Raw genomic sequence first — 23,505 nt, forward strand, 5'->3', positions numbered from 1 at the left:
TAGCAGGGAGCTCTAGCAGAAGCGAAGTAGCCAAGACTTGAACCAGTGGTCTGATATGAGATCCTGGTGTTACAGGCCAGTTTAATCCACTGTGTTACAACATGGGCCCACACACTCACTTTCTATGTATCCTTTAAGAGCTAGATCAAATCTTGCAAGTTCCACAGATCTTTCTTGGGTCACAACGCTGCGAACAACCTTGTCACCTGAAAGTTCACAGAATTGACTGAACATTATCCAGCTAAGAATATTACAAGCAGTTGACACTGAAATCATAGAATTTTTTGCTCATAGTATGTTTGATCAACAAAATATTGTTCAGAAGTTCAGAAGAGCGTGTTATAAAAGAATGATGAGGCAGGCATTTGACCTAATGATCAAAAGACCACTTAATGTGACCACAAATCCCAGGCCTGGTTCTGCCCTCGGTTCCAGCTTCCTGCTAATGAATACACTGGGAGGAAGCATGTTGTGGCTCAATCCTTTGGGTCCCTGCCATCCAGTTAGGAGACCTGGATCTCACTCCTGGCTCCTGTCTCCAGCCTTGCCTAGCCTCAGCCATTGCAGATATTTAGGGAGTGAACCAGTAACACATGCGCGCATACACACACACACACCCACACACGCCCTCTCTGCATCTCTCCCTCCTCACTCTCTCCCTCCCTCCCTCCCTGTCCCCCTCAAATAAATAAGTAAATAGACATTTTAAAAAGAAAGAGTGATAGTTGTTCTATGTAATTCCATTCCCTTAGACATTGTCCAAGGAAACTCAAAAACAAAAATTGGTGAGCCTGAGCTTTCTCCCTGTACCTGGAAGTTCCTTTCAACTGTTTAAAAAAGGAAGTTCTATTGAACATTTAAGCACCAAAAGAAAGGAAGAAAAAAAGGAAGGAAGGAAGGAAGGGAGGGAGGGGGAAAAAGATCATGTTTTTAAAAGAAAAAAAATGACTTACCCTGCTGGATTTCGTTGAAAAGACAAACATGAAAGTGATATGGGGGCCGGCGCTGTGGTGTAGTGGGTAAAGCTGCTGCCCGCAGTGCTGGCATCCCATATGGGCACCAGTATGAGACCCAGCAGCTCCACTTCCCATCCAGCTCTCTGCTGAGGGTTAGGAAAGCAGTAGAAGATGGCTTAAGTCTTTGGGTCCCTGCATCCTCATGGGAGACCTGAAAGAAGCTCCAGGCTCTTGGCTTTGGATTGGTGCAGCTCCAGCTGTTGCAGCCAAATGGAAAGTGAACCAGCAGATGGAAAGCCTCCCTGTCTCCCTTTGCCTCTCCTTCTCTGTGTAACTCTGACTTTCAAATAAATAAATAAATCTTAAAAAAAAAGAAAGTGATGTGGTACCCAATGGATACAATTGTGAGATTTCCCTAGCAAAAGAATGTCTGCTTTTTCTCACTGCATTCTACAGTCTCAAAATGTTTACCATAATTCTCTAAATAAGTCACACCCTTTCATGTGTCCATACATTTTCAATCTTTTCTTGATTTTTAAATAGTTTAATTTTTGAAATTTATTCCCAAGTAGAGTTATCCATTTCTTCGATTTCCTGGCATGTTGGTGCTATCTCCATTGTAACTCTCTTCACAATGATGTTCTGATTAATTTTTCCCCTCTGCTTATGGGTGAGTCTCTGGATTACAGGGACTGAGTTATTAGTCAGTCTTTGAATCACTAGACTCTAATAGTCTAGTGACATTTGCACACATAATATTTGCTCAATAAACAAAAGAATAAAAATAAAAGAATGAATGAATGAATGAAAATATGGTAGGTACCAGTAACCCTGAGCCTTGAAAGGAGATGAGAATCATAGTTTAAATTGCTCCCTTCTATTTAGCCAACTTATCAGTAAGAGCTAATAGACTGATACACATGCACTTCTTCTCCAAATCTTTGAATTTTCAAGCGAAGTGACACCCATGGATCTTTAATCAACTTGACTTTTATAAATCAAGAGATATCTTTACACAGAAGCAAAGCTGTAACAGACTTTAAAAACAAATGGCTACACAAAAACAAGCTCATGTATGTGGCACATTCACAACAAGAAAGAAGAAAGCAAGAAAGTAAGCCAAAATGTATAAAAACAATACATGGAGAAAATATGCTCATTCGCAAATCTATCCTTTACATGACTGTCATACAAGTCATTGGATTCGATGGATCTGGGTCTGAACTAGTATTTGCTTGAACTGCATTTCAGTTAAAAAAAGAATGTGAAGTGCCCTTCAGTGGTCATGGTATTCAGAGGCTCTGAAATGATTTATGTGGCCTGCTAACTATACCAATTTATTGTTTTAGTCAGAGCAAAAGAACTATGTGACTGGGTTTCAAAACAAATCGATTATTTCAGGTTCCTTGAGATTGTTTCAAGTGCTTGTAAGCAGAGTAACGGCAGTCAAATCTTACATCCATATTGTAAACTGATTAGCCATGTAGCCCATTTCAAGACTGATTCCAGCTGTGGCTACGACAGGGCTCTTGAGCAATTCCAAGAAGCTTGTCAGCTCCCAACACTATCCTCAAAACAGCAGGACTATTGACAGAGATAAGATTAAGTTGTTATTCTGCTTATACCAGTATGGAGATAAAACATTCTACGTTTGATAAAGATAGAAGAAAACATTTTCTAAAGGAATTATTAAGGCTCATTCATAACAGCATGAATTCTTTTATTACTGTGTTTTTTTATTTACCACACCATATGACATGGGCTATTTGGGGAATAAGAATCCAGACTACGTGGATCATTGGTGTGATGCATTGAAGCCACATGTGTCCTCGCCTTATGCTCTTTTTAAGCATTGTCCTTCTATAATAATTTTAAAGAAACATTATGCAATTTGCTGCCAATGTATGCAGAACTGTTCGAGTGTGATGTCATTTTGTTCAAAATTAGATTGCATAAATTCAGAAACCTTAACCTGAGATCATTCTATTTTGCAGATTACTAGATTTACATATTAATAACTCCTAGGGTATTTTTCTTTTCATCAGCACTAATTGCAACCAGAATTTATGGTTTGGAATCCTTTAAAATCCACATGCAATGGCCAAGTGCTTAAAACTTGGAGCCTTGCCATACTGTCACAGAAACCCTCAGCAGACACAAATCTAAAAGGTTGGGACTCTGCATTTCATTCCGTTTCCCCCACAGGATGATTCTCACGTTATTTAATACTCATATATACTCAAACACTCCCAGCAACACCCAATGCCAAATTATGGCTACAACAGGGTATTTATGGCCCATTGATTCAAAATGTGTCCGTTTGCCAGTTCACATTCATCTTTATTATGGTACATACATAGAAATGCAGACATGTTCTCCTTGGATTCAACTTGCTGATTTCCACTGTATCTATGATTGGAAAAGAGGGGAGAAGAAGCAAAATCTAGTTTGAGTGTATATTTGTGCTGAGTTATGAGGTTTGGGTGTCCTAATTCCTCTGAAGTAACAGAATCTCCTGCAGAGAGAAGTTAGTGAAGAAGCTTTTCATTCACGCAAATCACGTTTATTCTGTTGGTCGTATTGTGCGATAGTGCATTCCTCAACTGAATAAAGAGGCCCTCTTTTCCACACTCAGGTTTAATAGTCAATTGAAGAGCTATTTCACAGTCGTACTATGTTGGCTTTAAATTCAAAGCTCTCTTGCCCGTATTTAACAGCAAGATGAATGGGCGTATGCCTCTGCAATCAGTGTACTTGGACAATCTTTAAGGTAAAATTAGAAAATGAAATCTCCAGCCAGGATACAGCCGAGCTAAGGAACAGGGCCAGAGACTGAGGGGCCTAAAGTGGAATTTGTGTTCTTCAAAATGTTCTCTATGCTGTATTTAAGTCTACACATATTTTTTTTTTTCAAATAGCTGCTCTGTGCACGGCACAATGAAAGTTGCTGCATGGAATGTCCTGATGTAAAATCAGTGCATATCTTGATCTTATCAAGGAAGGTTAGGACACACCCACCACCATAACACACGGCAATAAGTGATTGCAGAAGACACACAAACAAGCGCTATGGTGTTCAGAGGGCAGAGACAAATCATTGTTATTGCAATAGATAATAAAAGGCTTTATGGAATATACAAGTATTCATTTAGATGGATTTAAGAATGAGAAAAAGTTTGATAGACTGAAGGAGGGAGTGTTTCTCTAGGTAGCTGAGAAGTAAAAATAGCACATGGTCAGAGGGAGAGAGGCACGGGACAAGAATAGGAGATTTTATGTAGTTTCAGTGCCCTGGGAACTTAGCAAAAGGAGATCACAGGGATATACTACTTTAACTTCTTTTAGTTTATATTGGAAAGAGTTTAAAAGCTCCACATTGTCCTGGAAGAGTTCTTCACTGAGAACACAATGAATTCCTGTTTATTTTGCTATTAAATGAAAGAATATTTAGAATCAACCATAGTTAATGAATTTAGTATTTGGAAGGACTCAGTACTATTAGACACCAATGTGACAAGGTACATCTGGGGCATGGGATGAGTGGTTAACTAGGACCTAGCAGTAAAATAGGCAGTATATAATATGGGTTCCACCTAGATCCCCTCAATAAAAATGCAACACAATACAATAATAACAGTATTAGTTATATATAATAATATAATAATATAGTATAATAATAACAATATAATACAATAACAGTATTAGCAACAGCAACTATTTGTTTAGTATTTTATTGACTTAAAATTTACAATGAAGAAGATATTTTCATCATTATATTTTACAGATGAAACAATTAAACCACAAATCTAAGTAAAATACTCAAGAAGTCAAGTCAAAGTTGACCAGGCTCGGGGTCCTTTACCTCTACTCTCTTCTGCCTCCCACTTGGACACCAGATACTTCCTTATCCCCCACTGCTGGTATTCATGAACACCTGCTGAAACAGAGCATTGGAAGGGCATCAGTAAACCAATTCCTCTTGACAGCAGCACAAGTACTCCTGGGGTAGTCTGTGGGTATGTTGATAGTTCTCCACGTCTTCATGTCTGAGACCATCTGAAAGAGTTGACCACACACCATGCTGGGAACAGTACAGGCTTTAAGTCCATGTCACAGGAGGCAAATGATGATCATCCCACAGGTCGGGTATTTGATTGTGGGCAGATTACCCTCTGCACCTCAGCTTACCTCATCTATAAAATGGGAATTGTAAGGGGACCACCATTATGGACTTGTTTTAAGAATTAAATGAGATGGTACATGTGAAGCATGTATTTAAACTTTGTTTGACAAATAGTGAATACTCAATAAATGCTAATTATTCTTTTCAACCAAATTGTAAACACTAGACTCAGTCCCACAGTGCTGTGAAGGGAAAATTGGAATAAATAACACAAGAAACACTGGTTCATTTATTTGGGGCACCATGGGACTCCGATGCTCATCTTCCTTTCTCTGCCTTTGAATTCTGCTCTTTATTTTTATGACATTTTTCTATGACATTTCCTGACAGAATAAGTGACTTTCCAAGAGATTCATAGAAAGTCAAAGGCAAAGCATCTAAAAATTGAGTCTTCTTTATTTCTCCAACTAGGAGATCATAAATCATTTGAAGAATAGTGCTAATTACAGAAAAAGGAGGAATACCATTATCTTTGAACCCCCCCCCCCTTTTGCATCATGGAAAACTTTCATCCATTCTATTTTAAGTGGTAGAACTGTTTGCTTTTGTGGGTTTTCAGCTTTGTGGTAATGAGATAAGAAGCACATGGCCATGTCCACAAGGTCAAGAAATGGTTTTGGAAGCATGGACAGAGAGTTAGTCCTGCAGCTGAAAACCCATGTGTTCTTTCTTTAGATGACCATTAAATTCTCTGCCTTTGATACCCTTTGAAAATTTTAATTTTGTTCAGATTGCAGTTATGAATGAGAAAAAATAAACATTTTCGTTTATTTGTTTGGAAAGTCAGAGTTTGAGAGAAGAGAGAGAGAGAGAGAGACTGGATGCACAGCCAGCTCTGGCCCAGACCGGAGCCAGGAGCTTCATCCAGATCTGCCATGTGGGTAGCAGGAGCCCAAGCACTTGAGCCATCTTCTGCTGCCCTTAAAACCTTCAAATATGCTGTATCAAGTACATGTGACAGGCTGACTGTATGTGCCTCATTTTTATGGGCAGATCTGCCTCAGCCTTGCCCTTTCTCTACTCTGTATATCAGGGAACCACGTTTCCCAAGCTCCCTTGCCCCCAAGCAGGAAGGTAGGCTTGGCCAGTGGGAGACACTTTTTTCCCATCTCTCGGCTTGCTGTGTCATCTTCACCACCGCCTGAGTAGGACTTCCCAGACAGCCCTGCCCTCTGTTGTTCCAGCTCCCCCTCCACAGCACCAGCTTCCAGGCTCTCACAGTTTCACATTCTCTGTGACCTCCAGCCCGAGGCTTATGCTGGTTTCCCACTGCTGCTAATCTCTGGGTTTTCTCATCATTTCCTGTTTGGTTCCTTGGTCCTTGCATCACCTGTGTAAACAGTGTCTGCTATCAAATTCCCTCTGTATGAAACGGTCACGTTAACAGTTCCCAATCTAGCGTCTGACTTAAATCCAAATGCTGTCGGTCAAGGTTTTCCTTGCCATAAGTGTGAGTATGAACTTTTTTCCCCCAAAATTTCCTAACTCTCTTCTGCCTCTATGTCCTGGTTCGGTGCTTGCTTTCAAGGTCCCAGTGGACTCACAGTATACCAGGCTGTGTAGAGTCCCTAACCACTCATTCTTCTCTTTCCTTTCCTAACCTGTAACTTATTGGCAAGTGACTAGAAAGTTTATCCATTATCTTAACGTCTAACATCTTACTGTAGAATCCTGCCTACAGTCATTTGCTTAATATCAACATTTTCTCCTGTCTTTAGTCTGTTATTGCTGCTATAACAGAATACCTGGGACTGCGTAATTTATTTATTTATTCTAATGATTTTTAAATGTTTAACATATAAAATTACACAGAAATATTTATGGGTAGCTTCCAAGGAACAAAAGTTTCGTGGTTCCAAGTTCTAAAAGCTGAGAAGTCAAGACTGATGAACTGGCATCTGATGAAGCTTCTCTTGCTTCTGTCATTGCATGACAGAAGGCACAAGGGCAAGAGACAGAGAGGGCAAAAGGTAATTAATACGTTCCGTAACTCTGTAGACTTGGTATTATTTAGTTCTGGTCTGTATTGAATCTCTGGGTTTCTGAGAAGTGAGTCAGGCTTAACAAAGAAACAGGTGCACACACAGGGAGTGGATTTGGATTATAAGAATCCACAGCAAATATAATAATACCTTGTAACTCTCTTCTCAAGAATTTGCTCTTTCTTTATCCCTTGAAGGCTAGATATAAAGTTAAGCTCCTAGATGTTTTTTGGACCAGGATATGGATAGTCCATAATGAATCGGACCCCTTGGGGAAAACCACACTAGTCTATTTGGATTCCATGAGCTACTTCAGAAACAAGGATGGGTCTTGGAGATGAGATAAGCTCATTAGGTGGGCTGGAGTTTGGCTGCACTCGCTCAGAGTGCCTCATGGCCAAAAAACTGCTCCAACATTTAGAACCATTAGTATTTTAGGCTTTGGTTCATGTGGAATAACTCCCCAAAGGACAAGCAAGCTGGTTATTGGTATTTAAGAAATATTTATAAAATAATCAAAAAAATAAAAATATTAACTTGAACAGTTTAATATTAGCCATAAATACTCTGCTAACTTATCTCAGCAAAGGGGAGCTTCCAAACAGTCCCTATATTTTTTGCTGAAAATCTGTGCTAAACATGAGTGGTTATGATAATGCCACAATAAGTTCAGTTTCTGTTAATTTACTGCCATGAATTTACAAAAATTTATAACATGTTTCTTTTACTAAAAACAAGGTGCTAAAAATCACAGAAAGTAACTACCCATTTAAGGAAATATCATCATGTTTTCTTTTTCTGGTAAAATTCAGTATTTTAAGGATTCATTTAGATCATCTTTTAGATGAAAGAAGATTGCAGAAATCCTAAAGGATGAGTGAAAACCCTATCATTATTTTACTGTAACTGACAGCACTCGAAGTTGGCACAGTTAATGTTGATTCTCTTCAGGTAAGATTATTCCTTGGCACTCATCATTTTCCTCCCTTCCACCTCAACATGGTCTGCTCCCAGATTTGTTTGAACTCACTGAGAGTGCCCTATGGCACCCTGAAGGGTGGATATATATCAGGCAACTGGATCCTTTACTTTGCATGTGAACTCAAAGCTGAAAAATTATCTACTTCTATGGTTCTTTCAGATGATTTCACAATGTATCACCCATATCATCAGTCCCTGAACTGTCTCCCTTAATTCAATCTTCAGTATTTGGAGGGCATGAAGAGACAAATGTAGCCTACACAATGACCCTGACTCTTCATGGTGCAGAAAGCCACATCTCAAGTCCTTCCAGTAAGCACCAATATTCAATCTTTAATTTCAAACGGAATACATAATTATATACACACATACATACACAGTGGGAAAAATGAATCCACTAATTAACATGAGATTTTTTCAATGAATTTAAGCTTGTAAGAGCAATAAAGACTGATTAAGAGAAGAAAAACTCTTGTTATTTAGAGGCCAAATAAAGAAATTTAGATATGATAAAAGATAAGAAAAATTGACAGCCAGTCTCTATATTTTTTGGTCAGTAAAATGAGTAAAAGTCAGATTAAAAAATCTTGAATTTTGATCACTACTCAGTTAAAACCACATACTGTGAAATGAAGAGAAAGGAAATCCTAGAATTTATATATGACTAAAATTTTAGATTCCTTTTCTTGATAACATAGAGAAAAATTAATAAAACACCCTTTTTGCTTTAATTCCTAAATATTTAAGTCACAAGTGTTTCTCTGGCTTTTTTTTTTAACTAATGAGCCTTGACACTTCATTTTGCTTTGCAATTTGTAAATCGTACTTTTGACTTCACCAAAGTGATGAGGAAGAAGAAGAGGGAGGTAATTATGGCCACATCTTAAATGAGTGAATGCTAACAACTCTACAAACGATAAAAGTGTATGGTGGTTTGGGGTTTCTTTTTTAAGTTGCTCTTGATATTGTTAAATTTTACTTCTCTGAAAAGAGAATGCCAATCAATTTGGGGGGAAATGAAAAAATTTTTTAGAAATCATCTGAATGAAATGTATGAAAAGATCAAAGAACATGTCCAAGAATGAATAAGGGAAATAACTTGAACATATATTAAAATATCTCAATGCTAGATTTTTAAAATACATTATTATTTTATTATTTTTTTTTTGACAGGCAGAGTGGACAGTGAGAGAGAGAGACAGAGAGAAAGGTCTTCCTTTGCCGTTGGTTCACCCTCCAATGGCTGCCGCGGCCGGCGCGCTGCAGCCAGCGCACCGTGTTGATCTGATGGCAGGAGCCAGGAGCCAGGTGCTTTTCCTGGCCTCCCATGGGGTGCAGGGCCCAAGCACCTGGGCCATCCTCCACTGCACTCCGTGGCCACAGCAGAGAGCTGGCCTGGAAGAGGGGCAACCGGGACAGAATCCGGTGCCCCAACCGGGACTAGAACCTGGTGTGCCGGCGCCACTAGGCGGAGGATTAGCCTAGTGAGCCGCGGCGCCGGCCCTAAAATACATTATTGAATTAGTAAAGGAATAAACAGGTATATCAATGGAACAAGAAAGATTACAAAAATAAAGACAACTATCCAGGAACTTAATACAAGATAAGGTAACACTTTAAATCAATGAGGAAAAAATTGAGTGGTCAACAAAAGTTGAGTTCAACAGTTAGTTATTAAATACATTGTATGTATATGTGAGGAGATATATAGCCTCCAAGAAAACTTAAAAAACAATTACAGCACTTGAACAGATGTCAGTGTAATTTTGCCTTGTTGAAGGAGACAGAATGTTTAAGACTTACCAAACTTAGGAATCATAAAGTGTATTACCATTGGTAGGTTTGACTATATGGTAAACACTTGCAACATATATGACACATATATTTATAAAACAACACCTGAGGAACACAAAGCCATGCATTTCTTCCCTGGGTCCTCTCTGGTTTGTTGTTGCTCTGCTGCCCACTCTAACAGTCATGACTGAAGGATTCAGCTCAGAGGGTCTCTTCCAAGCCTTGCCCCTGACTATCCCAGAAACAGAGTATTATATATGGGAGGTTTGATCAGTCAGGAGGAAATAGACGAGAACCTGCCAACTCTAGCCTAGAAGAGTATGGAAAATAGAAAAGTGGGGGAAATCAAAACAGATGAAAGTATGGTAGCTCTTATCCCCTGACCTAAAATCCCAGATAGAGGTGAGGCTGTAGAATGGAGGAGAGAAAACCCATAAGCAAGAGGCTTGCACCCCACTCCCAATCTGAAATTCTTTTTTTTTTTTTTTTTTGACAGGCAGAGTGGACAGTGAGAGAGAGAGACAGAGAGAAAGGTCTTCCTTTGCCGTTGGTTCACCCTCCAATGGCTGCCGCGGCCAGCGCGCTACGGCTGGCACACTGCGCTGATCCGAAGCAGGAGCCAGGTACTTATCCTGGTCTCCCATGGGGTGCAGGGCCCAAGGACTTGGGCCATCCTCCACTGCACTCCCTGGCCACAGCAGAGAGCTGGCCTGGAAGAGGGGCAACCAGGACAGAATCCGGTGCCCCGACCGGGACTAGAACCTGGTGTGCCGGCGCCGCAAGGCGGAGGATTAGCCTAGTGAGCCGCGGCGGCGGCCCCAATCTGAAATTCTTAAAAAAAGGGATGAAAGAGTAGAAATGGTTGTCTGAAGTACAAAGGAAGAGAGAGAGCCTTGAGTAAGGGGCCTTCGCCCAGCTATGTTTGAGGCTGAAGTGTGGAGAGAATAAGCCAGAGTTAAGTGGTTGGTGACCAGGCTCTAGCTGGAGTGCCACTGACTCAGGCAAGGGGGTCTCCAGGTCCTGATCAGGCCATGAAACTGGTCTGAGCTTGAGCAGAAGACTTCGACAGCACACCGAGTAACCAGGTGGACAGCAACCTTCAAAGGGTTTCACAAACACCTTCCCCCGCCGTTATCAAACCATCTCACTCTATATGGGACCACATTAAGTGTTCACCTCCTAACCCCAAACGTGATCAGATATCACCTGAAGGAGTGAGGAGAAGGGAAGTGCATCCTAATCCTTAGCATTTACTTGAAACTAAATTATTAAAACAGAAATATCTGAGATACATTCATTATCAAGTTTAAATTCTTGCACACTACCACTTCCATTAACACTTCCCCAGGTGGGGGCTCATGAGAAAAACTGGACTATTTGCAGAGAATAAATAAACCAAATTTCTTTTCTTTCTTGATAGCAGTAAGGAAATTTGTGACTGTCCTGCATATGCAGAAAGCTCTTTCAACTAATCCAAAGGAAAACGAGCTAAGAACATAATTGTCTTACAAAATAAGAAATTTTAAGTATTTCACAATCAAGTCATTCACTAATAATTAATAAAAGAAAATACATGAAAGCAACATGCCTTTTGTCTTCAAAACCATTAAACCCTGGATTTTTAAAAATTATTTCTTTTGATGAGAGCACAGGAATGTTGAGTGGTATACACCGGAGAATGCTTCTGGGACAATTTAGCAGCATATTTTTTAAAGCTTTAAAATTCCTTTTCTGAGATTTGTTTCAAAAAAATTATTAGAGTCATGTGACCAGGCATCTATGAGAGTTTTTTCACCATCATTGACAACATAAAATTGGTAAAATATAGTTTCCTTATAAAAACATAATTAAAACATCTTGAAAGTATAGTTACTGACCAGAAGAACTTCACAATATATTGCTATGGATAACAGATTAGAAAAAAATGTATACTTAAAAAACACATTTTAGTCATATTTATATAGAATTAGATAAAGCAAAACATGGTGTTGATGGATTAAGACTTTATTTTTGTGTGTATAGTGGAAAAGATATTTAAAATTCATTAGTAATATTTTATCCTCAGAGTGTTCTGGAAAAAGCTACATTTGGAATCTCTTTTAATTACTAGAATCAAAGCGAATATAATGGATAATGTTAACTGAGCACACACTTGTGCCAAGAACCATACTAAGTGTATATTTCTGCATTTAATCCTCATAACCACCTACGACAATACTGTGATTATTATCTGCCCCGTTTTATTGATGAGAACATTAAACAACAGAGCTGTTGAATAAATTTCACAAGGCCATCAACCAGAAAAATGACAGAGCAGAGCTTAAATGTGAGCCATGTGAACCCAGAGGCACTTAACCATTATGCTGTTGACCTTCTGCAGCAGAAAGGTCACTGCAAGGCTGGTCCACATCAATGCTGAGGAGAGAGAATGATGGTAATGTATGGTTTGGCTGCAAAGCCTCACTCTTAATGAATGATGCCAAGCATCAGCCTCCCACAGGTGCTTATCTATGCCCACACGTTCCCACGGGAGTCAAGATCATTTCTAGAAGGAGAAACAAGATCAAAATCCAATTCCTTTCGAGATTCATTCATATTAAAATAGGTCTGATGAACTACAAATTCCTAGGCTAAGGCCTGATTGAGGGGAAAGAACAACCAGAACCAGGAGCAAACCTAAGCAGCCACATGCAGCCAAGTGTGCTTGGCTGCCTTCTTTTAACACTTGACTTTGAACATGAGAGAAGTTGGCTTTGAGAACTGTGAAGAAGTAACACCTGATCCAGCCACCTCAGTATACCTGAGTGTACATTGACAGGGAAAGAAATTGTCAGTGTATGTGCGTGCCAAAAGTTAATTACAGAGATCTCTAGCTCTGGACTTACTAGTTTGGTAGAGATGTGTCCATGTCTGAACTTAATGCCAGGAAATTGCTCCTCCTCTCTTGTTCTCCAAATAATTGCTACAAGAGAAGAAAAAGAGAGGTATATTGGGCATGCTGAATGCTATCTAATCTCTGCACAAAGATGAAATAGACCAGAGAGGGGCCAGCACTGTGGTGCAGCAGGTTAAGCCACCATCTGCAGTGCCATCATCCCATATAGGCTCCAATTCAAGCCCCAGCTGCTCTACTTCTGACCCAGCTCTCTGCTAAGGTGCCTGGGAAGGTAGCGGAGATGGCTCAAGTGCTTGGACCGTTGCACCTACATGAGAGACCAGGGATGAAGCTCGTGGATCCTAGCTTCCACTTGGCCCAGCCCTGGCTGTTGCAACCATTAGAGAGTGAACCAGCAGATGGACAATCTTTGACTCTCTTCTGTCTGTCTGTCTGTCTGTCTGTCTAACTCTTCCAAATAATAAATAAATAAATCTTGAAAAAAATAGCAATATACTAGAGAGGTCTGGGGGTTTGAACCAGAAGACTTAGCATTCTTGCCAATATCATAAACATTAAGGGTTGATGAAAACCCAGGGTTCCATATGACAGGCATGTGGGGCCTAGGAAGTGCCATAACCTTAATAGCTGAGAAAACAGCCTCATGCTGATGTCACAGACTCATCAGTCATGAGGCTTGCTGGTTTAAGCATATATTTTTGTTTTTGAGTTGTGCACCTGGGGAAGGGGTCATCTATGGACAAGTATAAAAACCTATAAGAAAGAATTAAAAAACTAATGCAATAAGCAGAGCAATTGGGTGGGTAGAATTCTTACTATTTTAGATGCTCTTCTTTTGTCAGTATTTTCTGATAGTGAGTATTGAGTTTTTAATAACAAATAAGCAATTTATCTTAGGTCAAATAATCTTTACTGAAATTCCACTTAATGTATGTCTTGCTAATATTTAAATTTTTCTCACGATGTTCAACAAGAACAAGTACCCTGTAACTCATGCCTTATCTGAAATGAACATATTTTCATTTGTCCTTTGATAAGTTTCACAATTGCAATGCTCTTTTATTTTTCAGCTCAGATGAGTATCTTCATTCAATGAATATAGCACAAAAAATTCACATAATATTCTATAGCAGAAATGCATTTGGAAATTAGACTAAAATGCTCTTTGGGTTATTACAGTTTTGCTATTTGGTACTTTTATTGTACCCCCAAACTGGTGGCAAAATAGAAAAATTGCATCAGGTTCGTGAAATGGTGATATCAAATACTGGGCTACAAAATGCCTAAAGCTTTCTCAAGACATGAAGTTATTAGTGAGCAACCAAGTCCCTGCTCAGAAAAAGCAATGAATGGAAATGAGAGATCTTTATTCAAGTTACAATTGAGTGGTGAGGCCTTCTTTCCTTCATTCTAGAAGAACAGTGTGGGGTGATTTTAACATTCATTAATCAATTATAAACAGTGGGAACTTCTGTTATCTCTAAGTTTTCCACTGCAGCGCCTATTGTGGGAATGAAACATCTATTTGCACTCAAAGACTACACTCTGAATTCCCCATTAACCACGTGACCATCATAACTTGATGTATCCTGCAGTATCACTCTATAGGGAGCTGGTTAACAAAATCCATCAGGATTAGAGATGTATTCACAATGAATATACTGAATGGGTTCTCAGCTGGAATTATAAAATTGAGACATTTTACAACCAAAGAGCCTTGAAAGATCAACTAGCCCACATTTGTCATTTTATAGTTGAAGAAACATCTGGAGGCCTAAAAGACCAAGAGTTGCAAACCAGGACCAGTGCTGTGGCTTAGCTGGTTAAGCTGCCTTCTGCAGTGCCAGCCAGTTCAAGTCCTGGCTGCTCCACTTCCAGTCCAGCTCCCTGTTAATGTGCCTGGGAGAGCAGTAGAAGATGGTCCAAGTGCCTGGGCCCCTGCACCTATGTGGGAGAACTGGATGAAGTTCCTGGCACCCAAGGCTTTAGCCTGGCTCAGCCCTGGCTATTGCAGCCATTTAAGGAGTGAACCAGCAAATGGAAGATCTCTATCATCTCTATCTCTATCTCTATCTCTATCTCTATCTCTATCTCTATCTCTCTGTGTTTCTCTCTACCTCTGCCTCTTTCCCTCTCTGAAACTTTGTCTTTCAAATAAATCAAATAAATCTTTTTAAAAGTTTATTTTGCTAGGAAAAGATTTTGAAACACAAGGATACCAAGGGTTCCTTAAAAACTTACAAAATTTCATATCATGAACAAATTATGAATGAATTATATATATTTTTACTATGCTGGAAGGGTCCTCAGAGGGACTTAGAGAGTTAAGACATCTTACAACCCAAAGAACTTGGAAAGCCTCCTAACCCGTATCTGTCATCTTACAGTTGAAGAAGCAAAGGCAGAGAGAGATTTATTTTGAGGGATTCACTCATATAACCGTGGCAGCTGGCTGACATGGGGAAAAGGCAGCTCAAGCTACAGGTAAACACCTGGTAGAATTCTTGCTCGCCAGGCAGCTGAGTTCTCTATGTAGGCCTCCACCTACTTGGATGAGACTTACCGTATGTAGGAGAATCTACTTTACTAAAAATCTACCAATTAAAGTGTTAATCTTATCGAAAAGCACCTGCACAGAAACATTAAAATACTGTTTGACCAAATATCTGAGCAAACATCTGGCCCAGCCAAAGTGTCAAAAAACTGCCCATCATAAGCAAGATCACCAATTGGTCAGGAGTTGTGTCAGGTTTGGCTTTAAGCCACAAGGATGAGCTTCTGGTTCCTATATCACTGGTAATGCCTGACTGGATGACTACTCATTCTCTGGAGCCTACCAACACCTAGAAGGACCACATGGTCACTTTCATGTAACAGAAGACTCATCAGGACCTATACATACCTCCATATTTAACATTCTTACCACAAACTTAAGGAAAACCCAGAGACCCCTGGGTATTTCTGTGTGAAGTGACAGCACTCAGGTTCCCATTCTAAGCAGCAGGGGAATATGAAGATGCAGAAGGCCTTGTACAAGGCACCTTCCCAATGGCAGACCAAGGGCCACAGTGACTCCTAACTCACAAATCAGAGATAGTTCTGGTATGGAAAATGGATATCCACAAAGTCTCAGCCCATGACTGTTTAATATCCTTGGAAACAAAGAACCATTAGTATACAAGACCTTGAAAAGAAAGTATGGGGAGGGCAGCGAAGCCAAGGATAAAGCTCTCGTTTGGGTAGTTTTGGTTTGTTTGACCTGTCGGGAGGTATGGCCATTATTCCAGACCAGAAGAGGCTGGAAAGCAGCCACTTCGGAAGTGTAGAAAACTCCCAAAAAGCAGGGTGAAAATGATGTTTCTTTCTTTCCTTCCATCCCGCGCACATGAAGTCTAGGCTTTTAACCACAAACCCAAATCCTACATGACACCAAGTCAATTTATACAATTTTTTCTAAAGTTGCATCTATGTATGAGATAGGAATTCATCATTTCCATCAACTACATTTGTCTATGGCAGTGAAAATCTGACTTCCATTCACCTTAGTACCCAAATAACAAAACTTCCTCTTCCTGAAAACATGAACGCCACTAAAGACAAATCTCACACTAACGGATATTATATCTGAAGTTATTTCCAGACTTTTGGAACTCCTATTGAACACAGATTAATATGTGGTTTCATGGCCCATTAAGAACAATTTTCTTCCTGGGTTTGAAGAGCACAGCAGATCATCTTGTTGCACACTCTCCCTCCAGCAACAGTAGTGTGTCAGGATTCCCACTAATGTCTTCCAACTATTTTCCAGTTTGTCAGAACCAAGACCCCTTAAGGGTCATCTGATCATTTTAAGCATTAGCAGTATAATAAAATAATAATTAGTCCTTCAAAATGACTTGTTGAAATAGCTTATCTTTCTTGATGATCTGTATTCATTCATGAATAAAGAGACACTTTAGGATAGCTAGATGCTTTTTAATGGAAAAGATATCAAGATGAATAACACTGAGTCTGTAGAAAGCATTAAAACTCTGCAAAAACTTCTAAAATCATCTGAAAATTTGCCTCAAATATCAGTGATTCTTGGAAAAATATGTATTTTGTGAAGGTAAATCTTTGGTTTTCTTTTTAAAGCAAACAGGGATTGATAATTTAGTTTTGATTCTTGTCAGACTTTGCCCAAAGATTCAGCTCTAATGAATTCAGTGAATATTTAGTTTTCAGTACAATTCATTTCCATTGAAATGCACTTCAAAATTTCCCTTTGTTTTTTTCATGGGGTATTATGGCATAAGTTCTCAGAAATATCCTAATATTTTTAACACTTTATTCCTGGAAATCTAATTAGGATAATCTTGAATTAATATTTTTACTTTAAACTTGAATTAAGAAGATAATAATCTTCTAAGAGTATGTGTATGTTATTCATATTAATACAAGAAGCCTTATTGGCACAAGAGTCTTATTATAAAAGTGTTGGGGGTATTCAATTGCTGACAAAAACATCAATTACTATCACTTGAACTGAGTGGTTACTCTAGATGATAAGATTTTAAGATAACTCCTGTTTTAAGGAATAATGTATGTAAACCTAAAGAATATTGGACCATGTAAATGAAGCTTGCATCCATTTAACACTGATTTTTAGATTCCAATCTCACAAATAGAAGCAGCAGTAACTTTTTAGTGCTTTTCTATTTGAACTATAAATAAATTGACGTAAACTAAAACTTCACTTAGCCGTTGTAATCCAGATAAGAAAATTTCCCATAAATTGTTCTCTTTTTAATATTTTGAGTGAAGAAAAAAACCTGTATCAAGTAAAAGGAGAAAGAATCTGTGATAAAGCTTGAAGTCCTGGGTGGACTGTGACAATCCCATGATAGGCGAGGCTGTGAAATAGGAGCCAAAGGCTTGCTCTTTGCCTCTGATAGATGGCCTTGAAGAATCATCCTAGAAATAAAAAAGCCTCCAGGCCCACGCTGTGGCGCAGCAAGTTAACGCCCTCGCCTGAGGCACCGGCATCCCATATGGGCACTGGTTTGAGTCCTCCTGCTGCTCCTCTTCTGATCCCGCTCTCTGCTATGGCCTGGGATAGCAGTGGAGGATGCCCAGTACTTGAACCCCTGCACCCACATGGGAGACCCAGAGGAAGCTCCTGGGTCCTGGCTTCAGATCTGCACAGCTCCGGCTGATGCGGCCATCTGGGGAGTGAACCAGCGGATGGAAGACCTCTCTCTCTCTGTCTCTACCTCTCTAACTCTGTTTTTCAAATAAATAAAATAAATCTTAAAAAAAAAAAAAAAAAGCCTTGTCCTAACCCAGACATCACCATGCTCTCATCTGCTTCCAGTCTAGATTGCATAGTCATGGACTCCTGCAAACATTCTTCAAGGACACCTCATATGTTTAAGACTTTCATCTTGGAAGACGCATGCACACACACCCTCAGACACCTAGAGGTGGGCATCCCTCTTCAAATTTTGTCCTTTGTAACCAGATTCAGGGGTGCCTATATCTTAACAGATTTACTTCTTATTTTCTCTCCCTCCCACTGCTATCTGGACTCCGCCCACATTTAAATAATTTTCACTAAATTCTTTGTTTCACAATCCAAGAAAATAGCCTTAGTGCTTTTTTTGTTTTATTTTTAGCATTTAGTTCAGCTGATTTCTTCCTCTTCTGTGATAACATATTATATCGCATAATTCTATTTTTATTTTCCCTTCTCATGCCAACTATTAATCAAATTTTCTTTTTTTAAAGGTTTATTATTTGCTTTCATCTACTCAAAAGGCAGACAGACAGAGAGATATCTTCCATCTGCTGGTTAGCTCTCCAAATGTCCCCCAAAAGCCAAGGGTAGGCCAGGCTGAAGCCAGGAGCCTGGAACTCCATTCGGGTATCCCATGTAGGTGGCAGGGGCCCAAGTAATTGGACCATCATCTGCTGCCTCCCAGGACACATTAGCTGGAAGCTGGATTGGAAACACAGCTGCTGGGACTTGAACCAGGCACTAAAATATGGGATGCTGCATCCCGTGTGGTGGCTTAACCTGCTGATCACAATGCCGATTAGTCATAGTTTTTAATCATATGTTGATCACTCTAGAGTTAACATCTCTAGAATGATTATCTTCTACTTTCCAAATTCATCTGTCCAATTGCCTACTGTGAAATTCCAATTTAAGTCTCATAGGCATCTCAAACTAAACATTCTCCAAATACCTACAAATAAATCTGCTTCTCCTTTGCTATTGCCTATCTCAAAGCAGTAGAGAAGTTCAAGCTCAAACCATGAATGTCACCTTTAACTCCCCCTCCCCATCAGCCCCATACTCTCAGGTTTTTTCTCTGATCTCGTATTAAAATCTCACCCTTTTAACACTCCCTCTGTATTTCTGAATTTTCTTTATTCACAAAATATTTCACCATCTAATACAAGTTTTATTTATTCATCTTTTCTATCATTTCTTTCATCTCTCTTAGAATATATTGCATGAGTTTAAATATCTTTTCTGAATTGTTCAAAGTTAAAGTAGTATGTGCACATAGTGAACACTATAAATAGGAAGCTCTTCTTAATTCCATCTCTAGATTTGCTTTTATTAAATATCTCATCACTTGATTATAAAATACATTTCCTGTTTGAGTCTTTAATATTTTTATCAAATGCTGAGCATTGTAGATATTATGTATTATGTTGTCTTTTCCTAAAGAGGCTTAAGTATTGCCATGACAAGCAGTTACATTACTGAAGATTTATCTTACTTGTTAAGGCTTTATTTTATATTTTGTTAGTGTGGTCAATACTAGTTATGTTCTTATTCCCAATATAGTATCCTTACTCCTATTGAATAAGGTTCAATAAATTCCCCAAGGGCTTTATTGAAGTGTTGTCTGTCTGCTTAGTTCTCAGCTTCTCTAAAGAAGCTCTCCTCCTAACCTCCTGGTAGATACCCTGTGCAAGCACAGTCCAGGAGCTGACTAAAGACTTGAGAGGAACCCGTGTTATCTCCTGTGTTTATCCCTCTGAAGTTCCCCCACTTTGGGTGCCCTAGCCACAAATCTTAGTGAATTTATCAGACACAAACTTTAATCTCTAAATGCTTCATTTAGCAAAACTAATGGTCTGTATTCAGGTTCTCCTTCCCTACATCATGGGTTAGAAAATGCTCTTTGAGAGAAACTCTACTTGAATCTCTATATATTTATCCTTTTCCGAGGATTGTAGTCCATCATTCAGCTGCTATCCATTGATATTGTTTTATATATTTTGTCTTGAATTTAAAAATTATTTGCAGTGAGAGTATATGTCCATAAAGAACAGAAACAGAAATACAGTATATGCAATACACATAAAATGTTCTTTTAATTAACACAAAAATTATAATATTTTAGGGTACCATGTGATGTTTCAATGCATGTATGCATTGTGTAATGTTCAAATCAAGGTAAATATATCTACAACTATCTCAAACATATATAATTTATTTGTGATTAGAGCATTTCAAAACCCTTCCCACTACTCTTCCCACCCTTGTGTAACCACTTTCCTACTCTCAACTTCTGTGAGATCAACATTTTTAGGCTGCAGAGGAGTGAAATCATTTGGTAATTGTCTTTTCATGCCTACCTTACTTCATATAACATAATGTCCTCAAGTTCCATACATGTTGTCAAGATTTAATTTTTTCTTATGTCTAAATAATACACTTTTACATATATCTGTGATTTTTATATGTTTGACACTTTACAATGCCACATTTGACAGTTCATCAAGGGTTGGACACATAGGTTGTTTCCATTTCTTGTCTATTGTAAATAGTGCTGCAGTAAACATGGGAGTACATACATCTCTTCAACAGAATGATTTCCTTTCCTTTGGATATATATCCAGCAGTGGGACTAATGGGCCATAGGTTGTAGTATTTCTAATATTTTCAGGAATGTTCATACTGTTATCAAAATAGTGGTACTAATTTATATTTTTTTTTTGGACAGGCAGAGTGGACAGTGAGAGAGAGAGACAGAGAGAAAGGTCTTCCTTTTTCCATTGGTTCACTCCCTAGTGGCCACTGTGGCCGGCGCACTGCGGCCAGTGCACCGCACTGATCTGAAGGCAGGAGCCAGGTGCTTCCTCCTGGTCTCCCATGCAGGTGCAGGGCCCAAGGACCTGGGCCATCCTCCACTGCCTTCCTGGGCCACAGCAGAGAGCTGGACAGGAAGAGGAGTGACTAGGACAGAATCTGGCACCCCGACCGGGACTAGAACCTGGGGTGCCAGCGCTGCAGGCGGAGGATTAGCCTATTGAGCTGTGGCACTGGCCACTAATTTATATTTCTACCAACATTGTGCAAGGGTTCACTTTTCTCCACTTCCTTGCCAATAGTTGTTATCTTTTGTCTTTTTTACAACAGCCAATCTAGCTGCAGTGAGGCCATATCTCATTGTGGATTTCATTTGCAATTACCAGTTTATTTTTTTCATATACCTAGTGGCTATTTACTTGCCTTCAGTTGTGAAATATCTGTTTAGATCTATTGCCCATTTTTTTAAATTAAATTACTTGTTTTTTTTTTTAACACTGAGTTATTTGAATTCTTTATATAACCTGGATATTAACTCATTGCCAGATATATAATTTGGAAGCATTCTCTCCCATTCTATACAGGTTGTCTCTTCACTTTGTTAATTGCTTTCTTCACTGTGCAGAAGCTTTTTAGTTTGACCAATAGCTTTGGTCTAGTTTTGGCTTTGTGGGCTGTACTTTTGGGTCTTATCCAAAACATCCTCAATGAGCCTAGTGTTCTGAAGTACTTACAATATCTTTTCTGCTATTAGTTTCACAGTTTCAGATCATGCATCTAAGTTTTTAACCCATATGTGGTGACAGGAGAGATATGGATAGGAAGCTTCTAGCTTCCTTCTTCTTCCATGTGAATACCCAATTTTCCATTTACTGAGGAGACTGCCAGCATGAATTTGTAGCACCCAAGTCATAGGTCGCTTGGCTGTAGATGTGTGACTTCTAAGCATTCTAATGTATTCCATTGGTCTCATCTATTTGTAGGAAAAAAAACATGCTGTTTTAAGTAAGTTGTGTAATATCTCCTAATTCACCCTTTTTGATCAAGATTGCTTTGACTATTTAGGGTATGTGAGTGTGGTTCCATATAAAGCAAATATTGTTTACCCCAGTTCTATGAATGCTGTCCTTGGTATTTTGATTGTGATTCCAATGAACTTGTAGATTGCTTTGGTAGTATGGACATGTTGACAATGTTAATTCCTCTAATCCATTAACAGGGATATTTCTCTTTTTGTGTGTCTTCCTTAGTTTCTTTGATCAGAGTTTTATAATTTTCATGATAAAGATCTTTCTTTTTTGTTTTGTCAAATTTTTTCCTGGTATTTTATTTTTTTATTTTGTAACTATTGGAAATGGCATTGATTTCTTGATTTCTCTTTCAGATAATTTGCTCATAAAAATGCTATTGATTTTTGAACACTGGTCTTGTATCATGCAACTTTGCTGGGATAATTTATGAGTTACAATAGTTTTTTGGAGGAATCATTAAGGTTTTCTATATATAAAAGTATGTCATCTGTGAACAATGACACATCCTCCTTACTAATTTTGATGTCTTTTATTTCATTCTCTTGACTTATTTAAGACTTCCCCAATTAATATTTGTTAATGAAACAATCAAATATTGTTTCTCATATTTCCTTTTTTTTTTTTTTTTTTTTTTTGACAGGCAGAGTGGACAGTGAGAGAGAGAGACAGAGAGAAAGGTCTTCCTTTGCCGTTGGTTCACCCTCCAATGGCCGCCGCGGCTGGCGCGCTACGGCCGGCACACCGCGCTGATCCGAAGGCAGGAGCCAGGTACTTTTCCTGGTCTCCCATGGGGTGCAGGGCCCAAGCACCTGGGCCATCCTCCACTGCACTCCCTGGCCACAGCAGAGGGCTGGCCTGGAAGAGGGGCAACCGGGACAGAATCCGGCGCCCCGACCGGGACTAGAACCTGGTGTGCCGGCGCCGCTAGGCGGAGGATTAGCCTAGTGAGCCGCAGCGCCGGCCTCATATTTCCTTGATATTCCTTGACATGGTCTCCTTTTCTCTTTCCCTATTGCCTATTCCTTGATGTAGTCCATCATCCCTTCCAGCCTACTTTACTGTTGCAAGTGCTCTGACTGACCTCCTTGTCTAATTCTGCTCTACTTCAAACCATTTGCTACACTACAGTTTTTATATTAATATTATATGTTATTCTTTTTAGGAAAACCCCTCAATTGTTCATCATTGTCCTCGGGATCAAACTCTACCTCCTTATGTACCTCTAACACCTCATCGTTCTTTTCTTCTCGTTTTCTACCATCTTATCCCCAACACTTAACTGCAAATTACCTTTAGTTCCAAGATATGTGTGATACTCTCTACCTCTGAGCTCTCATACTTGCCACTCACTCTGCCTGAAACAATGTCATATTCTCACTCCAGTCATCTATTTAGATGCCACATCTTGTGGATGCTTGCAATGATTTCCCTGGGTGGGAGTAAGTCCCCTGCTTCTTTCTACCTTGCACTATGACTTTTCCCAGTCTTCTTCTGTATCAAACAGTTTTATAATTATCTATTTCCTTTTGGGTACTCCCATTAGACCATAAGCTTCTTGGGGTAAATCCCATGTGTTATTCATTGTTTTATTCC

The 23,505-nt window shown here is 39.2% G+C and overlaps 1 long non-coding RNA gene across 8 annotated transcripts in view; it reads right to left on the reverse strand.

Moving 5' to 3' along the window:
- The window catches only part of LOC138848967 (uncharacterized), a 217,875-nt gene that overhangs the window by 41,605 nt on the left and 152,765 nt on the right, over positions 1-23,505 (reverse strand). For 2 of the 8 annotated variants that reach the window (XR_016231486.1, XR_016231491.1), the window contains exons 4-5: positions 12,782-12,858; positions 4,819-4,893 (exon numbers count right to left, since the gene is read on the reverse strand). The exons of 1 other annotated variant lie outside the window; for it this stretch is intronic. This is a non-coding gene — a long non-coding RNA (uncharacterized LOC138848967). Of the gene's footprint in view, positions 1-806; positions 3,366-4,818; positions 4,894-12,781; positions 12,859-23,505 lie in introns of those variants that run through there. 5 more of the 8 variants (XR_016231485.1, XR_016231489.1, XR_016231490.1 and 2 more) reach the window with 4 other exon arrangements.

This window comes from Oryctolagus cuniculus, chromosome 3 (genome assembly GCF_051225735.1).
Source record: "Oryctolagus cuniculus isolate XC-2025 breed Fujian yellow rabbit chromosome 3, ASM5122573v1, whole genome shotgun sequence".
Taxonomy (NCBI): Eukaryota; Metazoa; Chordata; class Mammalia; order Lagomorpha; family Leporidae; genus Oryctolagus; species Oryctolagus cuniculus.